Consider the following 21,604-nt stretch of genomic DNA (forward strand, 5'->3'; position numbering starts at 1 on the left):
CTGCCACCTGCGCTTGTGTTCTACAGGCTGCCCCCACCTGCTGGTCATTGCCTTGTGGCCTCAAAGAAACAGAAGTCTGTAGGCTCAGGGTCAGAACAGGATTCCAGGCCTAGGCCAGGCTTCTTTGTCATGTTCTGCTTGGGAGACCATATGCAATTTAGGTTTCTCCTGATGAGGGGAGAAATCAAATGGGCCAGTGTTCCTGGGAGTTTAGGCAATCTGATGGCTCCTCCTCGGGTTGTGTCCTGCTTGTGTGTGCTGTGTGAAGGGGCTGGAAAATGCCTTAGTCAAGCTTGGTCACGGCAAGCTTCCTTGGTGAGGGGTGGCTCTGGCATCTTGCCGTGACACGTTGGGATCCCGGTGGAGAGAGAGTAAGGCAAGGCGAGTGAAAGAGACACGTGAGATGGCTGACTAAGCCCAAAGGTTTATTGGTGGGTGGATAGATCGACGGTGGCCATGGGGTCCCCGGAACACATTTGGGATTCCCTCAGGAGCATCTGGAGGCACGTGTAGGGAGAGAATACGGGAGCAACTTTGTGGACTGTCCCGCCTCTTTCCTCTCCTTGGTCGATTTGCTTCATGGCGGGTCCTTGTCCAGCGAAAGTTTGCCTTCATGGCACAGTATGATGTCTTCTCATGGGGGCCGATTTAGAGGCCTTGGGGTGTTTTGTCCCTGTCTGGCCACGTTCCCCCTGTGTTGAAGATGTGAAGGTGTTCCTGAGGACAGCCAAGCATCATTTCTATACCCGGCCCACATAGCGTTCCCTGAGGATTGGAGCTCTACTAGGAGGTCATTGGGCGCAACCATGCAGAAACAAGGGAGTCGGTTGCCAAGGAAAGGCTACAGTTTTAAGGGCAGGAGAGGATGTGTGGTGTGGGTGTCATTTTTCCTGCCACCCGCTGGTGCGTCGAGACTGTGGTATCCGGCGAGCCTGGCCACAGGCCAGACAAATCATACCGGTTCAAGTGTCTAGGCTGTTGTCTGGGTTCTCTCGTTGCATGGCTGTGGGTAACAAGTTGCTTGTAGAGTACCTGGGCCTCACGGTTTCCCCAATGTCACGTCACTGATGGGCCCAGAGTGTGAAAGTGCCAGACACCACTGCAAGTTACACCATTGCTGCAAGGGTTTCCCCACCGCGTTGAGCATCGGAATGGTTCCCGTGCCATTAGCTTTGTGTGTGGGCTAAGGGTAGGTTGCCAGTCTTGGCAGCAGGCCAGGAAGTATGGCTACAGGTGAATCTCCATTATTCAGTCCAGGAGTTCCTCTGGTGCGTTTTGTCACCGGTCCCTACAAGCTGCTTTTGTTGGAGGTCGTGACATTTGGCCAAGGGTCGTTCCCTTGTGGAAGATCTCAGGGACCACATCTCCCCTTGAGGCTGAGTCCATTGTGTGGAAGCGTATGCGCCAGGAGTGGTTTGGTTCCCCAGAGGGCAGTGGCTCTTACGCTGAGTAATCCCATTTCCCCTGAGGGTGTCTCAGCGGTTCAGGATGACATCCCTATGCTGTGTCGGTGGGGAGGCGGCTCAGGCGGGGAAGTTCAAGGCCCATACCAGGGGTTTGATGGACGGCCGTGCTCTTTGTGTTGATGCCCGTGCACTCTGAAGGCATCTGTGCCATGATGCATTCACGTTTGGCTGTGGACACACAGACATGATGGGCTGCAAATGAAATGTTGAGGGGAGATATAGCACACATCGCAGCGCACTTCGCTGGGCGGTATCACCCTTTGCCTCTGTGCCCCCGTTCACTTTTTGCAAACATCCCTGTGTTCTGTCACACTGAGGCAGGTGGTGGAGTGCCCGGGAACAAACACCTGCAGCAGCATGGGGCCCTCTGTATAGTCCATGAAACCTGGCGAAGTGAGGACAGTGCGGCAAGTTGAGGCAAGTCGAGGCAAAAGAGTCTCAGAGTGATTTTGGCGTGAAGTACTTGAGGATCCTCGTAGGAACCTTGTGGTGGTGAGTGGAAATTCTTTGCAGAAACCTAGATGTTTGGCCACGGGGACTTGTGCCCTGAGACTACACCCTCACCTTCTTGGCTCTTCCAGTGGCACCCCAGATCCGATGCCATGATCCTTAGCTCCATTGGCAGCCCCGTGGGTCGGCTCTGGCCGCTCCTGACTGCTGACATGATTGAGATCGTTGGCTGCCCTGCGGTGGAGCCTGCAACTTTGAACGTGCAGCCTTTGAGCAGGTGGATTGATGATGACTCCCATAAATGCACTGCTTGGAACTCTGAACCAATGAATGGGTCTCAGGTTTCTCCGCGGTCATGTCACTGACAGTCCCGGGGGCGAAAATACAATGCGCCAGGGCAAGTTACCCAGTTGCTGCAAGGGTTTGCCCTGCCAGTTTGGGCATTGGAATATCTCCAATGCCAATAGCTTTCTGTACGACCCAAGGGCATCGCCTCTGGCTTGACAAGGTTCGTGGTAGAAACCTTGTGGGGGTAAACGGAACTTCTTTGAAGAAACCTAGGTGTTTGGCCACGGGGACTTGTGCGGCGAGACTACCCCGTCACATTCCGGGCTCTTCCTGGGGAACCCGAGCTCCAATGCCCTGAGACTTGGGTGCACTTTCTGCCCCGTGGCTCGAGTCTGGCCGCTCCCTACTGCTGAGAGGTTTTAGCTTGCTGACAATCCGCGACTTTGCACGTCCAGCCTTTGAGCAGCTGCGTGGATCGATGATGACTCCCATAAATGCATTCCTTCAAAATCTAAACAAAATGAATGAGCAATACCTACCATCTTCTCATCCTAACTGAGGTCCAGCACGTGGCTCCCAAAGGAAAATTAGGGAGAGGTCCATGTCGCATTTGCCACTGTGGGCGTGTGCAGCAACATTGTTCAAGTTGAGGGTGGCGGGCTTCTCGTGCAGAAAGAGCCATGTGGAAAGGAGCCTGGGATGTCCATCTACATGGGAAGGCTAAGGACAACTTGATGTCTCTGGGCACCTGAGTCTAGCCAAAACTGCTATATCCTGCCGCGGTCTGTATGCAGGTATGAAAGGAAGCGTGAGCCACTGGTACTCCTCTGGCTTGCCCTCGAGATCTACAGGCCACCCTCGAGCTCAGGTCGTTGCCTTGTTCCCGCAAGGAAGCAGAAGTCTCTGCACTCAGGGTCAGAGAAGGAGTCCTGGCCAGGCCAGGCTTCTATGTCATGTTCAGCTTGGGAGGTGGGATGTAGTTTACATTTGCCCTGATGGTCAGGGGAAATCAAATGGGCCACCGTCCCACAGATTTCGGCGACGCTGTTGGCTCCTCCTTGGGTTGTGTCCTGCTTGTGTGTTGTGTGTGGAGAGGTTGGAAAATGCCTTAGGCAAATCCAGGGGATATCAAGCTACTTAGGTGAGGGGTGGATTCGTCTGGATCCTGGTGGAGAGAGGAAGGCAAGGCGAGTGGGAAATACACGTGACAGTGTTGGCTAAGCCCACAGGCTTACTGTTGGGTGGATAGATGTTCGGTGGACATAGGGTTCCCGGAACTCTTTTGGGATATCTTCAGGAGCATTTGGAGTCCCGTGTAGGGAAGGAACACAGGTGCACATTCATGGACCATCCCAACCTTTTCCTCTCCTTTCTCAATGTGCTTCACGGCGGGTCCTTGTTCCACTGAATGGTGCCTTCACAGCACAGTATGGTGTCTTCTCACTGGGCCCGATTTGGAGCCGTTGGGATGTTTTGTCCCTGTGTGGCCTCCTTGCCCCTATGTTGAGGATGTTAAGGTGTTCCTTCGGACAGCCCAGCGTCATTGCTATGCCCAGTCGGCATAGCATTCCCTGAGGTTTGGAGCTCTTCCCGGAGGTCTTTGGGCCCAACCATGCAGAAAGAAGCGAGTTGGCTGCCAAGGAAATGCTACAGGTTTAAGGGCTGGAGTGAATGTGTGCTGCAGGGGTCATTTTGTCCTGCCGCCTTCTGGTGCTGCGAGCCTGTGATCTCCAGCATGCATGGCTTCAAGCCAGAGAAGTCATGCCGGTTCAAGGGTCCAGGATGTTGGAGGCGTTCCCTCATTGCACGGCTGTGGGTGACACGTTGGTTCTGGAGGACCAGGGTCTCATGGTTTCTCCAAGGTCTAGTCCTTGAAGGGAAAAAAGACAATGTGCAAGGTGGTACAATAAGATACCCAGTTGCTGCAAGGTTTTGCCCCGCCACTTTGGGCATTGGAATGGCTCCCTTGCCATTAGCTTTGGTTGCGGTCCTAAGAAGTTCCTCTGGCTTGGCAGGAGACCAGGAAGTATGCCTGCTGGTGAGTCTCCCTTGATCAGTCCAGAGGTTCCTCAGGTGCCCTTGTCACGGGTCCCTACGAGCCGCTTTTGATGGAGGTCGTCATATTCGGCCAAGGGCCCTTCCCTTGTGGAAGATCTCTCGCCTTGAGGGTGTGTCCACTGTGTGGAATCATAAGTGCCAAGGGCGTGTTTGTTGCCAAAGAGGGCACTTGCTCTTAGGCTGAGGGGGCCCAGTTGTCCTGAGGGTGTCTCAGGGGATCAGGAAGACATCGTTTTGCTGTGATGCGGGGCAGATTGCTCAGGAGAGGAATTTCAGGGCCCGAGACCAGGGTGTTGTTGGCCGGCGGCGCTCTTTGTCCTGATGGCCGCATGCTCTGAAGGCGCCTGTGCCACGATGCTTTCACGTTTGGGTGCGTACACACAGGCAAGACGGACAGCAAATGAAATGTTGAGGAGAGATAGAACACACATCACTGGGTGGTATCGACCTGTCCCTCGCTGCGCCCGTGCACCCTCCTCAAGCCTGCGTGTGTTCTCTCACCCGAGCCAGGTGGAATGCCAGGGAAAGAATGCTAGCAGCAGCCTGGGGCCATCCGTATAATCCCTGATACCCGTTGAAAGGAGGACGGCGTGGCAAGGCGAGGCCAGGCGAAGGAGTCTCGGATGGGTCCTGGCGTGCATTCCATGAGGATCCTGCTTTAACCCTTGTTGCGGTAAGGGACACTTCTTTGCTTAACCTAAAGGTTTGGCGACGGGAACGTGTGCACCGGGGCTACACCCTCACCTTCTGGTAATTTCTCGGGGAACACGAGCTTTGATGCCCTGAGAACTGGCTGCATTTCCTGACCCATGGCTCGGCTCTGGCCACTTCTGTACGCTGATATGATTCAGCTCGCTGGCCGTCCCATGGTGGAATCTGCAACTTTGCATGTCCAACGTATGAGCCCGTGTTTGGATCGATGATGACTCCCACAAATGCATTCCTTGGAAATCTGAACAAAATGAGTGAAAAATCCCTACCGTCTCCTCTTTGGAACTGAGGTCCAGCACGTGGCTCCCAAAAGGAAAGTAGGGAGAGGTTCACATTGCATTTGCGGCTGTGGGTGTCCACAGCCACGTTGTTCAAGTTGAGGGTTGTGGTCATCTCATGGGGAGAAGAGCCATTGGGAAAGGAGCCTGGGATGCCAATGCAGGTGGGAAGGCTTGGGACAGCTTGCCGTCTCTTTGTTCCTTGGTCTAGCCAGGACTGATGTCCCCTGTCACGGTTCAGCATGCAGGTAGGAGAGGAAGCGTGCGCCATTGCTGGTTCTGCCACCTGCGCTTGTGTTCTACAGGCTGCCCCCACCTGCTGGTCATTGCCTTGTGGCCTCAAAGAAACAGAAGTCTGTAGGCTCAGGGTCAGAACAGGATTCCAGGCCTAGGCCAGGCTTCTTTGTCATGTTCTGCTTGGGAGACCATATGCAATTTAGGTTTCTCCTGATGAGGGGAGAAATCAAATGGGCCAGTGTTCCTGGGAGTTTAGGCAATCTGATGGCTCCTCCTCGGGTTGTGTCCTGCTAGTGTGTGCTGTGTGAAGGGGCTGGAAAATGCCTTAGTCAAGCTTGGTCACGGCAAGCTTCCTTGGTGAGGGGTGGCTCTGGCATCTTGCCGTGACACGTTGGGATCCCGGTGGAGAGAGAGTAAGGCAAGGCGAGTGAAAGAGACACGTGAGATGGCTGACTAAGCCCACAGGTTTATTGGTGGGTGGATAGATCGACGGTGGCCATGGGGTCCCCGGAACACATTTGGGATTCCCTCAGGAGCATCTGGAGGCACGTGTAGGGAGAGAATACGGGAGCAACTTTGTGGACTGTCCCGCCTCTTTCCTCTCCTTGGTCGATTTGCTTCATGGCGGGTCCTTGTCCAGCGAAAGTTTGCCTTCATGGCACAGTATGGTGTCTTCTCATGGGGGCCGATTTAGAGGCCTTGGGGTGTTTTGCCCCTGTCTGGCCACGTTCCCCCTGTGTTGAAGATGTGAAGGTGTTCCTGAGGACAGCCAAGCATCATTTCTATACCCGGCCCACATAGCGTTCCCTGAGGATTGGAGCTCTACCAGGAGGTCATTGGGCGCAACCATGCAGAAACAAGGGAGTCGGTTGCCAAGGAAAGGCTACATTTTTAAGGGCAGGAGAGGATGTGTGGTGTGGGTGTCATTTTTCCTGCCACCCGCTGGTGCGTCGAGACTGTGGTATCCGGCGAGCCTGGCCACAGGCCAGACAAATCATACCGGTTCAAGTGTCTAGGCTGTTGTCTGGGTTCTCTCGTTGCATGGCTGTGGGTAACAAGTTGCTTGTAGAGTACCTGGGCCTCACGGTTTCCCCAATGTCACGTCACTGATGGGCCCAGAGTGTGAAAGTGCCAGACACCACTGCAAGTTACACCATTGCTGCAAGGGTTTCCCCACCGCGTTGAGCATCGGAATGGTTCCCGTGCCATTAGCTTTGTGTGTGGGCTAAGGGTAGGTTGCCAGTCTTGGCAGCAGGCCAGGAAGTATGGCTACAGGTGAATCTCCATTATTCAGTCCAGGAGTTCCTCTGGTGCGTTTTGTCACCGGTCCCTACAAGCTGCTTTTGTTGGAGGTCGTGACATTTGGCCAAGGGTCGTTCCCTTGTGGAAGATCTCAGGGACCACATCTCCCCTTGAGGCTGAGTCCATTGTGTGGAAGCGTATGCGCCAGGAGTGGTTTGGTTCCCCAGAGGGCAGTGGCTCTTACGCTGAGTAATCCCATTTCCCCTGAGGGTGTCTCAGCGGTTCAGGATGACATCCCTATGCTGTGTCGGTGGGGAGGCGGCTCAGGCGGGGAAGTTCAAGGCCCATACCAGGGGTTTGATGGACGGCCGTGCTCTTTGTGTTGATGCCCGTGCACTCTGAAGGCATCTGTGCCATGATGCATTCACGTTTGGCTGTGGACACACAGACATGATGGGCTGCAAATGAAATGTTGAGGGGAGATATAGCACACATCGCAGCGCACTTCGCTGGGCGGTATCACCCTTTGCCTCTGTGCCCCCGTTCACTTTTTGCAAACATCCCTGTGTTCTGTCACACTGAGGCAGGTGGTGGAGTGCCCGGGAACAAACACCTGCAGCAGCATGGGGCCCTCTGTATAGTCCATGAAACCTGGCGAAGTGAGGACAGTGCGGCAAGTTGAGGCAAGTCGAGGCAAAAGAGTCTCAGAGTGATTTTGGCGTGAAGTACTTGAGGATCCTCGTAGGAACCTTGTGGTGGTGAGTGGAAATTCTTTGCAGAAACCTAGATGTTTGGCCACGGGGACTTGTGCCCTGAGACTACACCCTCACCTTCTTGGCTCTTCCAGTGGCACCCCAGATCCGATGCCATGATCCTTAGCTCCATTGGCAGCCCCGTGGGTCGGCTCTGGCCGCTCCTGACTGCTGACATGATTGAGATCGTTGGCTGCCCTGCGGTGGAGCCTGCAACTTTGAACGTGCAGCCTTTGAGCAGGTGGATTGATGATGACTCCCATAAATGCACTGCTTGGAACTCTGAACCAATGAATGGGTCTCAGGTTTCTCCGCGGTCATGTCACTGACAGTCCCGGGGGCGAAAATACAATGCGCCAGGGCAAGTTACCCAGTTGCTGCAAGGGTTTGCCCTGCCAGTTTGGGCATTGGAATATCTCCAATGCCAATAGCTTTCTGTACGACCCAAGGGCATCGCCTCTGGCTTGACAAGGTTCGTGGTAGAAACCTTGTGGGGGTAAACGGAACTTCTTTGAAGAAACCTAGGTGTTTGGCCACGGGGACTTGTGCGGCGAGACTACCCCGTCACATTCCGGGCTCTTCCTGGGGAACCCGAGCTCCAATGCCCTGAGACTTGGGTGCACTTTCTGCCCCGTGGCTCGAGTCTGGCCGCTCCCTACTGCTGAGAGGTTTTAGCTTGCTGACAATCCGCGACTTTGCACGTCCAGCCTTTGAGCAGCTGCGTGGATCGATGATGACTCCCATAAATGCATTCCTTCAAAATCTAAACAAAATGAATGAGCAATACCTACCATCTTCTCATCCTAACTGAGGTCCAGCACGTGGCTCCCAAAGGAAAATTAGGGAGAGGTCCATGTCGCATTTGCCACTGTGGGCGTGTGCAGCAACATTGTTCAAGTTGAGGGTGGCGGGCTTCTCGTGCAGAAAGAGCCATGTGGAAAGGAGCCTGGGATGTCCATCTACATGGGAAGGCTAAGGACAACTTGATGTCTCTGGGCACCTGAGTCTAGCCAAAACTGCTATATCCTGCCGCGGTCTGTATGCAGGTATGAAAGGAAGCGTGAGCCACTGGTACTCCTCTGGCTTGCCCTCGAGATCTACAGGCCACCCTCGAGCTCAGGTCGTTGCCTTGTTCCCGCAAGGAAGCAGAAGTCTCTGCACTCAGGGTCAGAGAAGGAGTCCTGGCCAGGCCAGGCTTCTATGTCATGTTCAGCTTGGGAGGTGGGATGTAGTTTACATTTGCCCTGATGGTCAGGGGAAATCAAATGGGCCACCGTCCCACAGATTTCGGCGACGCTGTTGGCTCCTCCTTGGGTTGTGTCCTGCTTGTGTGTTGTGTGTGGAGAGGTTGGAAAATGCCTTAGGCAAATCCAGGGGATATCAAGCTACTTAGGTGAGGGGTGGATTCGTCTGGATCCTGGTGGAGAGAGGAAGGCAAGGCGAGTGGGAAATACACGTGACAGTGTTGGCTAAGCCCACAGGCTTACTGTTGGGTGGATAGATGTTCGGTGGACATAGGGTTCCCGGAACTCTTTTGGGATATCTTCAGGAGCATTTGGAGTCCCGTGTAGGGAAGGAACACAGGTGCACATTCATGGACCATCCCAACCTTTTCCTCTCCTTTCTCAATGTGCTTCACGGCGGGTCCTTGTTCCACTGAATGGTGCCTTCACAGCACAGTATGGTGTCTTCTCACTGGGCCCGATTTGGAGCCGTTGGGATGTTTTGTCCCTGTGTGGCCTCCTTGCCCCTATGTTGAGGATGTTAAGGTGTTCCTTCGGACAGCCCAGCGTCATTGCTATGCCCAGTCGGCATAGCATTCCCTGAGGTTTGGAGCTCTTCCCGGAGGTCTTTGGGCCCAACCATGCAGAAAGAAGCGAGTTGGCTGCCAAGGAAATGCTACAGGTTTAAGGGCTGGAGTGAATGTGTGCTGCAGGGGTCATTTTGTCCTGCCGCCTTCTGGTGCTGCGAGCCTGTGATCTCCAGCATGCATGGCTTCAAGCCAGAGAAGTCATGCCGGTTCAAGGGTCCAGGATGTTGGAGGCGTTCCCTCATTGCACGGCTGTGGGTGACACGTTGGTTCTGGAGGACCAGGGTCTCATGGTTTCTCCAAGGTCTAGTCCTTGAAGGGAAAAAAGACAATGTGCAAGGTGGTACAATAAGATACCCAGTTGCTGCAAGGTTTTGCCCCGCCACTTTGGGCATTGGAATGGCTCCCTTGCCATTAGCTTTGGTTGCGGTCCTAAGAAGTTCCTCTGGCTTGGCAGGAGACCAGGAAGTATGCCTGCTGGTGAGTCTCCCTTGATCAGTCCAGAGGTTCCTCAGGTGCCCTTGTCACGGGTCCCTACGAGCCGCTTTTGATGGAGGTCGTCATATTCGGCCAAGGGCCCTTCCCTTGTGGAAGATCTCTCGCCTTGAGGGTGTGTCCACTGTGTGGAATCATAAGTGCCAAGGGCGTGTTTGTTGCCAAAGAGGGCACTTGCTCTTAGGCTGAGGGGGCCCAGTTGTCCTGAGGGTGTCTCAGGGGATCAGGAAGACATCGTTTTGCTGTGATGCGGGGCAGATTGCTCAGGAGAGGAATTTCAGGGCCCGAGACCAGGGTGTTGTTGGCCGGCGGCGCTCTTTGTCCTGATGGCCGCATGCTCTGAAGGCGCCTGTGCCACGATGCTTTCACGTTTGGGTGCGTACACACAGGCAAGACGGACAGCAAATGAAATGTTGAGGAGAGATAGAACACACATCACTGGGTGGTATCGACCTGTCCCTCGCTGCGCCCGTGCACCCTCCTCAAGCCTGCGTGTGTTCTCTCACCCGAGCCAGGTGGAATGCCAGGGAAAGAATGCTAGCAGCAGCCTGGGGCCATCCGTATAATCCCTGATACCCGTTGAAAGGAGGACGGCGTGGCAAGGCGAGGCCAGGCGAAGGAGTCTCGGATGGGTCCTGGCGTGCATTCCATGAGGATCCTGCTTTAACCCTTGTTGCGGTAAGGGACACTTCTTTGCTTAACCTAAAGGTTTGGCGACGGGAACGTGTGCACCGGGGCTACACCCTCACCTTCTGGTAATTTCTCGGGGAACACGAGCTTTGATGCCCTGAGAACTGGCTGCATTTCCTGACCCATGGCTCGGCTCTGGCCACTTCTGTACGCTGATATGATTCAGCTCGCTGGCCGTCCCATGGTGGAATCTGCAACTTTGCATGTCCAACGTATGAGCCCGTGTTTGGATCGATGATGACTCCCACAAATGCATTCCTTGGAAATCTGAACAAAATGAGTGAAAAATCCCTACCGTCTCCTCTTTGGAACTGAGGTCCAGCACGTGGCTCCCAAAAGGAAAGTAGGGAGAGGTTCACATTGCATTTGCGGCTGTGGGTGTCCACAGCCACGTTGTTCAAGTTGAGGGTTGTGGTCATCTCATGGGGAGAAGAGCCATTGGGAAAGGAGCCTGGGATGCCAATGCAGGTGGGAAGGCTTGGGACAGCTTGCCGTCTCTTTGTTCCTTGGTCTAGCCAGGACTGATGTCCCCTGTCACGGTTCAGCATGCAGGTAGGAGAGGAAGCGTGCGCCATTGCTGGTTCTGCCACCTGCGCTTGTGTTCTACAGGCTGCCCCCACCTGCTGGTCATTGCCTTGTGGCCTCAAAGAAACAGAAGTCTGTAGGCTCAGGGTCAGAACAGGATTCCAGGCCTAGGCCAGGCTTCTTTGTCATGTTCTGCTTGGGAGACCATATGCAATTTAGGTTTCTCCTGATGAGGGGAGAAATCAAATGGGCCAGTGTTCCTGGGAGTTTAGGCAATCTGATGGCTCCTCCTCGGGTTGTGTCCTGCTAGTGTGTGCTGTGTGAAGGGGCTGGAAAATGCCTTAGTCAAGCTTGGTCACGGCAAGCTTCCTTGGTGAGGGGTGGCTCTGGCATCTTGCCGTGACACGTTGGGATCCCGGTGGAGAGAGAGTAAGGCAAGGCGAGTGAAAGAGACACGTGAGATGGCTGACTAAGCCCACAGGTTTATTGGTGGGTGGATAGATCGACGGTGGCCATGGGGTCCCCGGAACACATTTGGGATTCCCTCAGGAGCATCTGGAGGCACGTGTAGGGAGAGAATACGGGAGCAACTTTGTGGACTGTCCCGCCTCTTTCCTCTCCTTGGTCGATTTGCTTCATGGCGGGTCCTTGTCCAGCGAAAGTTTGCCTTCATGGCACAGTATGGTGTCTTCTCATGGGGGCCGATTTAGAGGCCTTGGGGTGTTTTGCCCCTGTCTGGCCACGTTCCCCCTGTGTTGAAGATGTGAAGGTGTTCCTGAGGACAGCCAAGCATCATTTCTATACCCGGCCCACATAGCGTTCCCTGAGGATTGGAGCTCTACCAGGAGGTCATTGGGCGCAACCATGCAGAAACAAGGGAGTCGGTTGCCAAGGAAAGGCTACATTTTTAAGGGCAGGAGAGGATGTGTGGTGTGGGTGTCATTTTTCCTGCCACCCGCTGGTGCGTCGAGACTGTGGTATCCGGCGAGCCTGGCCACAGGCCAGACAAATCATACCGGTTCAAGTGTCTAGGCTGTTGTCTGGGTTCTCTCGTTGCATGGCTGTGGGTAACAAGTTGCTTGTAGAGTACCTGGGCCTCACGGTTTCCCCAATGTCACGTCACTGATGGGCCCAGAGTGTGAAAGTGCCAGACACCACTGCAAGTTACACCATTGCTGCAAGGGTTTCCCCACCGCGTTGAGCATCGGAATGGTTCCCGTGCCATTAGCTTTGTGTGTGGGCTAAGGGTAGGTTGCCAGTCTTGGCAGCAGGCCAGGAAGTATGGCTACAGGTGAATCTCCATTATTCAGTCCAGGAGTTCCTCTGGTGCGTTTTGTCACCGGTCCCTACAAGCTGCTTTTGTTGGAGGTCGTGACATTTGGCCAAGGATCGTTCCCTTGTGGAAGATCTCAGGGACCACATCTCCCCTTGAGGCTGAGTCCATTGTGTGGAAGCGTATGCGCCAGGAGTGGTTTGGTTCCCCAGAGGGCAGTGGCTCTTACGCTGAGTAATCCCATTTCCCCTGAGGGTGTCTCAGCGGTTCAGGATGACATCCCTATGCTGTGTCGTTGGGGAGGCGGCTCAGGCGGGGAAGTTCAAGGCCCATACCAGGGGTTTGATGGACGGCCGTGCTCTTTGTGTTGATGCCCGTGCACTCTGAAGGCATCTGTGCCATGATGCATTCACGTTTGGCTGTGGACACACAGACATGATGGGCTGCAAATGAAATGTTGAGGGGAGATATAGCACACATCGCAGCGCACTTCGCTGGGCGGTATCACCCTTTGCCTCTGTGCCCCCGTTCACTTTTCGCAAACATCCCTGTGTTCTGTCACACTGAGGCAGGTGGTGGAGTGCCCGGGAACAAACACCTGCAGCAGCATGGGGCCCTCTGTATAGTCCATGAAACCTGGCGAAGTGAGGACAGTGCGGCAAGTTGAGGCAAGTCGAGGCAAAAGAGTCTCAGAGTGATTTTGGCGTGAAGTACTTGAGGATCCTCGTAGGAACCTTGTGGTGGTGAGTGGAAATTCTTTGCAGAAACCTAGATGTTTGGCCACGGGGACTTGTGCCCTGAGACTACACCCTCACCTTCTTGGCTCTTCCAGTGGCACCCCAGATCCGATGCCATGATCCTTAGCTCCATTGGCAGCCCCGTGGGTCGGCTCTGGCCGCTCCTGACTGCTGACATGATTGAGATCGTTGGCTGCCCTGTGGTGGAGCCTGCAACTTTGAACGTGCAGCCTTTGAGCAGGTGGATTGATGATGACTCCCATAAATGCACTGCTTGGAACTCTGAACCAATGAATGGGTCTCAGGTTTCTCCGCGGTCATGTCACTGACAGTCCCGGGGGCGAAAATACAATGCGCCAGGGCAAGTTACCCAGTTGCTGCAAGGGTTTGCCCTGCCAGTTTGGGCATTGGAATATCTCCAATGCCAATAGCTTTCTGTACGACCCAAGGGCATCGCCTCTGGCTTGACAAGGTTCGTGGTAGAAACCTTGTGGGGGTAAACGGAACTTCTTTGAAGAAACCTAGATGTTTGGCCACGGGGACTTGTGCGGCGAGACTACCCCGTCACATTCCGGGCTCTTCCTGGGGAACCCGAGCTCCAGTGCCCTGAGACTTGGGTGCACTTTCTGCCCCGTGGCTCGAGTCTGGCCGCTCCCTACTGCTGAGAGGTTTTAGCTTGCTGACAATCCGCGACTTTGCACGTCCAGCCTTTGAGCAGCTGCGTGGATCGATGATGACTCCCATAAATGCATTCCTTCAAAATCTAAACAAAATGAATGAGCAATACCTACCATCTTCTCATCCTAACTGAGGTCCAGCACGTGGCTCCCAAAGGAAAATTAGGGAGAGGTCCATGTCGCATTTGCTACTGTGGGCGTGTGCAGCAACATTGTTCAAGTTGAGGGTGGCGGGCTTCTCGTGCAGAAAGAGCCATGTGGAAAGGAGCCTGGGATGTCCATCTACATGGGAAGGCTAAGGACAACTTGATGTCTCTGGGCACCTGAGTCTAGCCAAAACTGCTATATCCTGCCGCGGTCTGTATGCAGGTATGAAAGGAAGCGTGAGCCACTGGTACTCCTCTGGCTTCCCCTCGAGATCTACAGGCCACCCTCGAGCTCAGGTCGTTGCCTTGTTCCCGCAAGGAAGCAGAAGTCTCTGCACTCAGGGTCAGAGAAGGAGTCCTGGCCAGGCCAGGCTTCTATGTCATGTTCAGCTTGGGAGGTGGGATGTAGTTTACATTTGCCCTGATGGTCAGGGGAAATCAAATGGGCCACCGTCCCACAGATTTCGGCGACGCTGTTGGCTCCTCCTTGGGTTGTGTCCTGCTTGTGTGTTGTGTGTGGAGAGGTTGGAAAATGCCTTAGGCAAATCCAGGGGATATCAAGCTACTTAGGTGAGGGGTGGATTCGTCTGGATCCTGGTGGAGAGAGGAAGGCAAGGCGAGTGGGAAATACACGTGACAGTGTTGGCTAAGCCCACAGGCTTACTGTTGGGTGGATAGATGTTCGGTGGACATAGGGTTCCCGGAACTCTTTTGGGATATCTTCAGGAGCATTTGGAGTCCCGTGTAGGGAAGGAACACAGGTGCACATTCATGGACCATCCCAACCTTTTCCTCTCCTTTCTCAATGTGCTTCACGGCGGGTCCTTGTTCCACTGAATGGTGCCTTCACAGCACAGTATGGTGTCTTCTCACTGGGCCCGATTTGGAGCCGTTGGGATGTTTTGTCCCTGTGTGGCCTCCTTGCCCCTATGTTGAGGATGTTAAGGTGTTCCTTCGGACAGCCCAGCGTCATTGCTATGCCCAGTCGGCATAGCATTCCCTGAGGTTTGGAGCTCTTCCCGGAGGTCTTTGGGCCCAACCATGCAGAAAGAAGCGAGTTGGCTGCCAAGGAAATGCTACAGGTTTAAGGGCTGGAGTGAATGTGTGCTGCAGGGGTCATTTTGTCCTGCCGCCTTCTGGTGCTGCGAGCCTGTGATCTCCAGCATGCATGGCTTCAAGCCAGAGAAGTCATGCCGGTTCAAGGGTCCAGGATGTTGGAGGCGTTCCCTCATTGCACGGCTGTGGGTGACACGTTGGTTCTGGAGGACCAGGGTCTCATGGTTTCTCCAAGGTCTAGTCCTTGAAGGGAAGAAAGACAATGTGCAAGGTGGTACAATAAGATACCCAGTTGCTGCAAGGTTTTGCCCCGCCACTTTGGGCATTGGAATGGCTCCCTTGCCATTAGCTTTGGTTGCGGTCCTAAGAAGTTCCTCTGGCTTGGCAGGAGACCAGGAAGTATGCCTGCTGGTGAGTCTCCCTTGATCAGTCCAGGGGTTCCTCAGGTGCCCTTTGTCACGGGTCCCTACGAGCCGCTTTTGATGGAGGTCGTCATATTCGGCCAAGGGCCCTTCCCTTGTGGAAGATCTCTCGCCTTGAGGGTGTGTCCACTGTGTGGAATCATAAGTGCCAAGGGCGTGTTTGTTGCCAAAGAGGGCACTTGCTCTTAGGCTGAGGGGGCCCAGTTGTCCTGAGGGTGTCTCAGGGGATCAGGAAGACATCGTTTTGCTGTGATGCGGGGCAGATTGCTCAGGAGAGGAATTTCAGGGCCCGAGACCAGGGTGTTGTTGGCCGGCGGCGCTCTTTGTCCTGATGGCCGCATGCTCTGAAGGCGCCTGTGCCACGATGCTTTCACGTTTGGGTGCGTACACACAGGCAAGACGGACAGCAAATGAAATGTTGAGGAGAGATAGAACACACATCACTGGGTGGTATCGACCTGTCCCTCGCTGCGCCCGTGCACCCTCCTCAAGCCTGCGTGTGTTCTCTCACCCGAGCCAGGTGGAATGCCAGGGAAAGAATGCTAGCAGCAGCCTGGGGCCATCCGTATAATCCCTGATACCCGTTGAAAGGAGGACGGCGTGGCAAGGCGAGGCCAGGCGAAGGAGTCTCGGATGGGTCCTGGCGTGCATTCCATGAGGATCCTGCTTTAACCCTTGTTGCGGTAAGGGACACTTCTTTGCTTAACCTAAAGGTTTGGCGACGGGAACGTGTGCACCGGGGCTACACCCTCAGCTTCTGGTAATTTCTCGGGGAACACGAGCTTTGATGCCCTGAGAACTGGCTGCATTTCCTGACCCATGGCTCGGCTCTGGCCACTTCTGTACGCTGATATGATTCAGCTCGCTGGCCGTCCCATGGTGGAATCTGCAACTTTGCATGTCCAACGTTTGAGCCCGTGTTTGGATCGATGATGACTCCCACAAATGCATTCCTTGGAAATCTGAACAAAATGAGTGAAAAATCCCTACCGTCTCCTCTTTGGAACTGAGGTCCAGCACGTGGCTCCCAAAAGGAAAGTAGGGAGAGGTTCACATTGCATTTGCGGCTGTGGGTGTCCACAGCCACGTTGTTCAAGTTGAGGGTTGTGGTCATCTCATGGGGAGAAGAGCCATTGGGAAAGGAGCCTGGGATGCCAATGCAGGTGGGAAGGCTTGGGACAGCTTGCCGTCTCTTTGTTCCTTGGTCTAGCCAGGACTGCTGTCCCCTGTCACGGTTCAGCATGCAGGTAGGAGAGGAAGCGTGCGCCATTGCTGGTTCTGCCACCTGCGCTTGTGTTCTACAGGCTGCCCCCACCTGCTGGTCATTGCCTTGTGGCCTCAAAGAAACAGAAGTCTGTAGGCTCAGGGTCAGAACAGGATTCCAGGCCTAGGCCAGGCTTCTTTGTCATGTTCTGCTTGGGAGACCATATGCAATTTAGGTTTCTCCTGATGAGGGGAGAAATCAAATGGGCCAGTGTTCCTGGGAGTTTAGGCAATCTGATGGCTCCTCCTCGGGTTGTGTCCTGCTTGTGTGTGCTGTGTGAAGGGGCTGGAAAATGCCTTAGTCAAGCTTGGTCACGGCAAGCTTCCTTGGTGAGGGGTGGCTCTGGCATCTTGCCGTGACACGTTGGGATCCCGGTGGAGAGAGAGTAAGGCAAGGCGAGTGAAAGAGACACGTGAGATGGCTGACTAAGCCCAAAGGTTTATTGGTGGGTGGATAGATCGACGGTGGCCATGGGGTCCCCGGAACACATTTGGGATTCCCTCAGGAGCATCTGGAGGCACGTGTAGGGAGAGAATACGGGAGCAACTTTGTGGACTGTCCCGCCTCTTTCCTCTCCTTGGTCGATTTGCTTCATGGCGGGTCCTTGTCCAGCGAAAGTTTGCCTTCATGGCACAGTATGGTGTCTTCTCATGGGGGCCGATTTAGAGGCCTTGGGGTGTTTTGCCCCTGTCTGGCCACGTTCCCCCTGTGTTGAAGATGTGAAGGTGTTCCTGAGGACAGCCAAGCATCATTCCTATACCCGGCCCACATAGCGTTCCCTGAGGATTGGAGCTCTACTAGGAGGTCATTGGGCGCAACCATGCAGAAACAAGGGAGTCGGTTGCCAAGGAAAGGCTACATTTTTAAGGGCAGGAGAGGATGTGTGGTGTGGGTGTCATTTTTCCTGCCACCCGCTGGTGCGTCGGGACTGTGGTATCCGGCGAGCCTGGCCACAGGCCAGACAAATCATACCGGTTCAAGTGTCTAGGCTGTTGTCTGGGTTCTCTCGTTGCATGGCTGTGGGTAACAAGTTGCTTGTAGAGTACCTGGGCCTCACGGTTTCCCCAATGTCACGTCACTGATGGGCCCAGAGTGTGAAAGTGCCAGACACCACTGCAAGTTACACCATTGCTGCAAGGGTTTCCCCACCGCGTTGAGCATCGGAATGGTTCCCGTGCCATTAGCTTTGTGTGTGGGCTAAGGGTAGGTTGCCAGTCTTGGCAGCAGGCCAGGAAGTATGGCTACAGGTGAATCTCCATTATTCAGTCCAGGAGTTCCTCTGGTGCGTTTTGTCACCGGTCCCTACAAGCTGCTTTTGTTGGAGGTCGTGACATTTGGCCAAGGGTCGTTCCCTTGTGGAAGATCTCAGGGACCACATCTCCCCTTGAGGCTGAGTCCATTGTGTGGAAGCGTATGCGCCAGGAGTGGTTTGGTTCCCCAGAGGGCAGTGGCTCTTACGCTGAGTAATCCCATTTCCCCTGAGGGTGTCTCAGCGGTTCAGGATGACATCCCTATGCTGTGTCGGTGGGGAGGCGGCTCAGGCGGGGAAGTTCAAGGCCCATACCAGGGGTTTGATGGACGGCCGTGCTCTTTGTGTTGATGCCCATGCACTCTGAAGGCATCTGTGCCATGATGCATTCACGTTTGGCTGTGGACACACAGACATGATGGGCTGCAAATGAAATGTTGAGGGGAGATATAGCACACATCGCAGCGCACTTCGCTGGGCGGTATCACCCTTTGCCTCTGTGCCCCCGTTCACTTTTCGCAAACATCCCTGTGTTCTGTCACACTGAGGCAGGTGGTGGAGTGCCCGGGAACAAACACCTGCAGCAGCATGGGGCCCTCTGTATAGTCCATGAAACCTGGCGAAGTGAGGACAGTGCGGTAAGTTGAGGCAAGTCGAGGCAAAAGAGTCTCAGAGTGATTTTGGCGTGAAGTACTTGAGGATCCTCGTAGGAACCTTGTGGTGGTGAGTGGAAATTCTTTGCAGAAACCTAGATGTTTGGCCACGGGGACTTGTGCCCTGAGACTACACCCTCACCTTCTTGGCTCTTCCAGTGGCACCCCAGATCCGATGCCATGATCCTTAGCTCCATTGGCAGCCCCGTGGGTCGGCTCTGGCCGCTCCTGACTGCTGACATGATTGAGATCGCTGGCTGCCCTGCGGTGGAGCCTGCAACTTTGAACGTGCAGCCTTTGAGCAGGTGGATTGATGATGACTCCCATAAATGCACTGCTTTGAACTCTGAACCAATGAATGGGTCTCAGGTTTCTCCGCGGTCATGTCACTGACAGTCCCGGGGGCGAAAATACAATGCGCCAGGGCAAGTTACCCAGTTGCTGCAAGGGTTTGCCCTGCCAGTTTGGGCATTGGAATATCTCCAATGCCAAAAGCTTTCTGTACGACCCAAGGGCATCGCCTCTGGCTTGACAAGGTTCGTGGTAGAAACCTTGTGGGGGTAAACGGAACTTCTTTGAAGAAACCTAGATGTTTGGCCACGGGGACTTGTGCGGCGAGACTACCCCGTCACATTCCGGGCTCTTCCTGGGGAACCCGAGCTCCAATGCCCTGAGACTTGGGTGCACTTTCTGCCCCGTGGCTCGAGTCTGGCCGCTCCCTACTGCTGAGAGGTTTTAGCTTGCTGACAATCCGCGACTTTGCACGTCCAGCCTTTGAGCAGCTGCGTGGATCGATGATGACTCCCATAAATGCATTCCTTCAAAATCTAAACAAAATGAATGAGCAATACCTACCATCTTCTCATCCTAACTGAGGTCCAGCACGTGGCTCCCAAAGGAAAATTAGGGAGAGGTCCATGTCGCATTTGCTACTGTGGGCGTGTGCAGCAACATTGTTAAAGTTGAGGGTGGCGGGCTTCTCGTGCAGAAAGAGCCATGTGGAAAGGAGCCTGGGATGTCCATCTACATGGGAAGGCTAAGGACAACTTGATGTCTCTGGGCACCTGAGTCTAGCCAAAACTGCTATATCCTGCCGCGGTCTGTATGCAGGTATGAAAGGAAGCGTGAGCCACTGGTACTCCTCTGGCTTGCCCTCGAGATCTACAGGCCACCCTCGAGCTCAGGTCGTTGCCTTGTTCCCGCAAGGAAGCAGAAGTCTCTGCACTCAGGGTCAGAGAAGGAGTCCTGGCCAGGCCAGGCTTCTATGTCATGTTCAGCTTGGGAGGTGGGATGTAGTTTACATTTGCCCTGATGGTCAGGGGAAATCAAATGGGCCACCGTCCCACAGATTTCGGCGACGCTGTTGGCTCCTCCTTGGGTTGTGTCCTGCTTGTGTGTTGTGTGTGGAGAGGTTGGAAAATGCCTTAGGCAAATCCAGGGGATATCAAGCTACTTAGGTGAGGGGTGGATTCGTCTGGATCCTGGTGGAGAGAGGAAGGCAAGGCGAGTGGGAAATACACGTGAGAGTGTTGGCTAAGGCCACAGGCTTACTGTTGGGTGGATAGATGTTCGGTGGACATAGGGTTCCCGGAACTCTTTTGGGATATCTTCAGGAGCATTTGGAGTCCCGTGTAGGGAAGGAACACAGGTGCACATTCATGGACCATCCCAACCTTTTCCTCTCCTTTCTCAATGTGCTTCACGGCGGGTCCTTGTTCCACTGAATGGTGCCTTCACAGCACAGTATGGTGTCTTCTCACTGGGCCCGATTTGGAGCCGTTGGGATGTTTTGTCCCTGTGTGGCCTCCTTGCCCCTATGTTGAGGATGTTAAGGTGTTCCTTCGGACAGCCCAGCGTCATTGCTATGCCCAGTCGGCATAGCATTCCCTGAGGTTTGGAGCTCTTCCCGGAGGTCTTTGGGCCCAACCATGCAGAAAGAAGCGAGTTGGCTGCCAAGGAAATGCTACAGGTTTAAGGGCTGGAGTGAATGTGTGCTGCAGGGGTCATTTTGTCCTGCCGCCTTCTGATGCTGCGAGCCTGTGATCTCCAGCATGCATGGCTTCAAGCCAGAGAAGTCATGCCGGTTCAAGGGTCCAGGATGTTGGAGGCGTTCCCTCATTGCACGGCTGTGGGTGACACGTTGGTTCTGGAGGACCAGGGTCTCATGGTTTCTCCAAGGTCTAGTCCTTGAAGGGAAGAAAGACAATGTGCAAGGTGGTACAATAAGATACCCAGTTGCTGCAAGGGTTTGCCCCGCCACTTTGGGCATTGGAATGGCTCCCTTGCCATTAGCTTTGGTTGCGGTCCTAAGAAGTTCCTCTGGCTTGGCAGGAGACCAGGAAGTATGCCTGCTGGTGAGTCTCCCTTGATCAGTCCAGGGGTTCCTCAGGTGCCCTTTGTCACGGGTCCCTACGAGCCGCTTTTGATGGAGGTCGTCATATTCGGCCAAGGGCCCTTCCCTTGTGGAAGATCTCTCGCCTTGAGGGTGTGTCCACTGTGTGGAATCATAAGTGCCAAGGGCGTGTTTGTTGCCAAAGAGGGCACTTGCTCTTAGGCTGAGGGGGCCCAGTTGTCCTGAGGGTGTCTCAGGGGATCAGGAAGACATCGTTTTGCTGTGATGCGGGGCAGATTGCTCAGGAGAGGAATTTCAGGGCCCGAGACCAGGGTGTTGTTGGCCGGCGGCGCTCTTTGTCCTGATGGCCGCATGCTCTGAAGGCGCCTGTGCCACGATGCTTTCACGTTTGGGTGCGTACACACAGGCAAGACGGACAGCAAATGAAATGTTGAGGAGAGATAGAACACACATCACTGGGTGGTATCGACCTGTCCCTCGCTGCGCCCGTGCACCCTCCTCAAGCCTGCGTGTGTTCTCTCACCCGAGCCAGGTGGAATGCCAGGGAAGGAATGCTAGCAGCAGCCTGGGGCCATCCGTATAATCCCTGATACCCGTTGAAAGGAGGACGGCGTGGCAAGGCGAGGCCAGGCGAAGGAGTCTCGGATGGGTCCTGGCGTGCATTCCATGAGGATCCTGCTTTAACCCTTGTTGCGGTAAGGGACACTTCTTTGCTTAACCTAAAGTTTTGGCGAAGGGAACGTGTGCACCGGGGCTACACCCTCACCTTCTG

At 54.5% G+C, this 21,604-nt stretch overlaps 10 non-coding genes across 10 annotated transcripts; all 10 read left to right on the forward strand.

The window, feature by feature from the left end:
- Positions 1–2,195: 2,195 nt before the first annotated feature.
- On the forward strand, positions 2,196–2,287 carry LOC137751717 (small nucleolar RNA SNORD116). Its single transcript, XR_011070930.1, has one exon. It is a non-coding gene; the product is annotated as a small nucleolar RNA SNORD116 (small nucleolar RNA).
- Positions 2,288–2,676: 389 nt separating this feature from the next.
- On the forward strand, positions 2,677–2,768 carry LOC137778136 (small nucleolar RNA SNORD116). The gene has a single exon (XR_011076745.1). It is a non-coding gene; the product is annotated as a small nucleolar RNA SNORD116 (small nucleolar RNA).
- A 2,407-nt stretch (positions 2,769–5,175) lies between these two features.
- LOC137751634 (small nucleolar RNA SNORD116) lies at positions 5,176–5,267 on the forward strand. Its single transcript, XR_011070888.1, has one exon. It is a non-coding gene; the product is annotated as a small nucleolar RNA SNORD116 (small nucleolar RNA).
- A 2,458-nt stretch (positions 5,268–7,725) lies between these two features.
- On the forward strand, positions 7,726–7,817 carry LOC137751726 (small nucleolar RNA SNORD116). Its single transcript, XR_011070932.1, has one exon. It is a non-coding gene; the product is annotated as a small nucleolar RNA SNORD116 (small nucleolar RNA).
- Positions 7,818–8,206: 389 nt separating this feature from the next.
- Positions 8,207–8,298, forward strand: LOC137778141 (small nucleolar RNA SNORD116). Its single transcript, XR_011076748.1, has one exon. It is a non-coding gene; the product is annotated as a small nucleolar RNA SNORD116 (small nucleolar RNA).
- Positions 8,299–10,705: 2,407 nt separating this feature from the next.
- On the forward strand, positions 10,706–10,797 carry LOC137751722 (small nucleolar RNA SNORD116). The gene has a single exon (XR_011070931.1). It is a non-coding gene; the product is annotated as a small nucleolar RNA SNORD116 (small nucleolar RNA).
- Positions 10,798–13,255: 2,458 nt separating this feature from the next.
- On the forward strand, positions 13,256–13,347 carry LOC137751729 (small nucleolar RNA SNORD116). Its single transcript, XR_011070933.1, has one exon. It is a non-coding gene; the product is annotated as a small nucleolar RNA SNORD116 (small nucleolar RNA).
- Positions 13,348–13,736: 389 nt separating this feature from the next.
- LOC137778146 (small nucleolar RNA SNORD116) lies at positions 13,737–13,828 on the forward strand. Its single transcript, XR_011076749.1, has one exon. It is a non-coding gene; the product is annotated as a small nucleolar RNA SNORD116 (small nucleolar RNA).
- A 2,408-nt stretch (positions 13,829–16,236) lies between these two features.
- LOC137751766 (small nucleolar RNA SNORD116) lies at positions 16,237–16,328 on the forward strand. The gene has a single exon (XR_011070953.1). It is a non-coding gene; the product is annotated as a small nucleolar RNA SNORD116 (small nucleolar RNA).
- Positions 16,329–19,267: 2,939 nt separating this feature from the next.
- LOC137778149 (small nucleolar RNA SNORD116) lies at positions 19,268–19,359 on the forward strand. The gene has a single exon (XR_011076750.1). It is a non-coding gene; the product is annotated as a small nucleolar RNA SNORD116 (small nucleolar RNA).
- The last annotated feature ends 2,245 nt before the right edge of the window (positions 19,360–21,604 follow it).

This window comes from Eschrichtius robustus, chromosome 1 (assembly GCF_028021215.1).
Source record: "Eschrichtius robustus isolate mEscRob2 chromosome 1, mEscRob2.pri, whole genome shotgun sequence".
In the NCBI taxonomy this organism is placed as follows: domain Eukaryota; kingdom Metazoa; phylum Chordata; class Mammalia; order Artiodactyla; family Eschrichtiidae; genus Eschrichtius; species Eschrichtius robustus.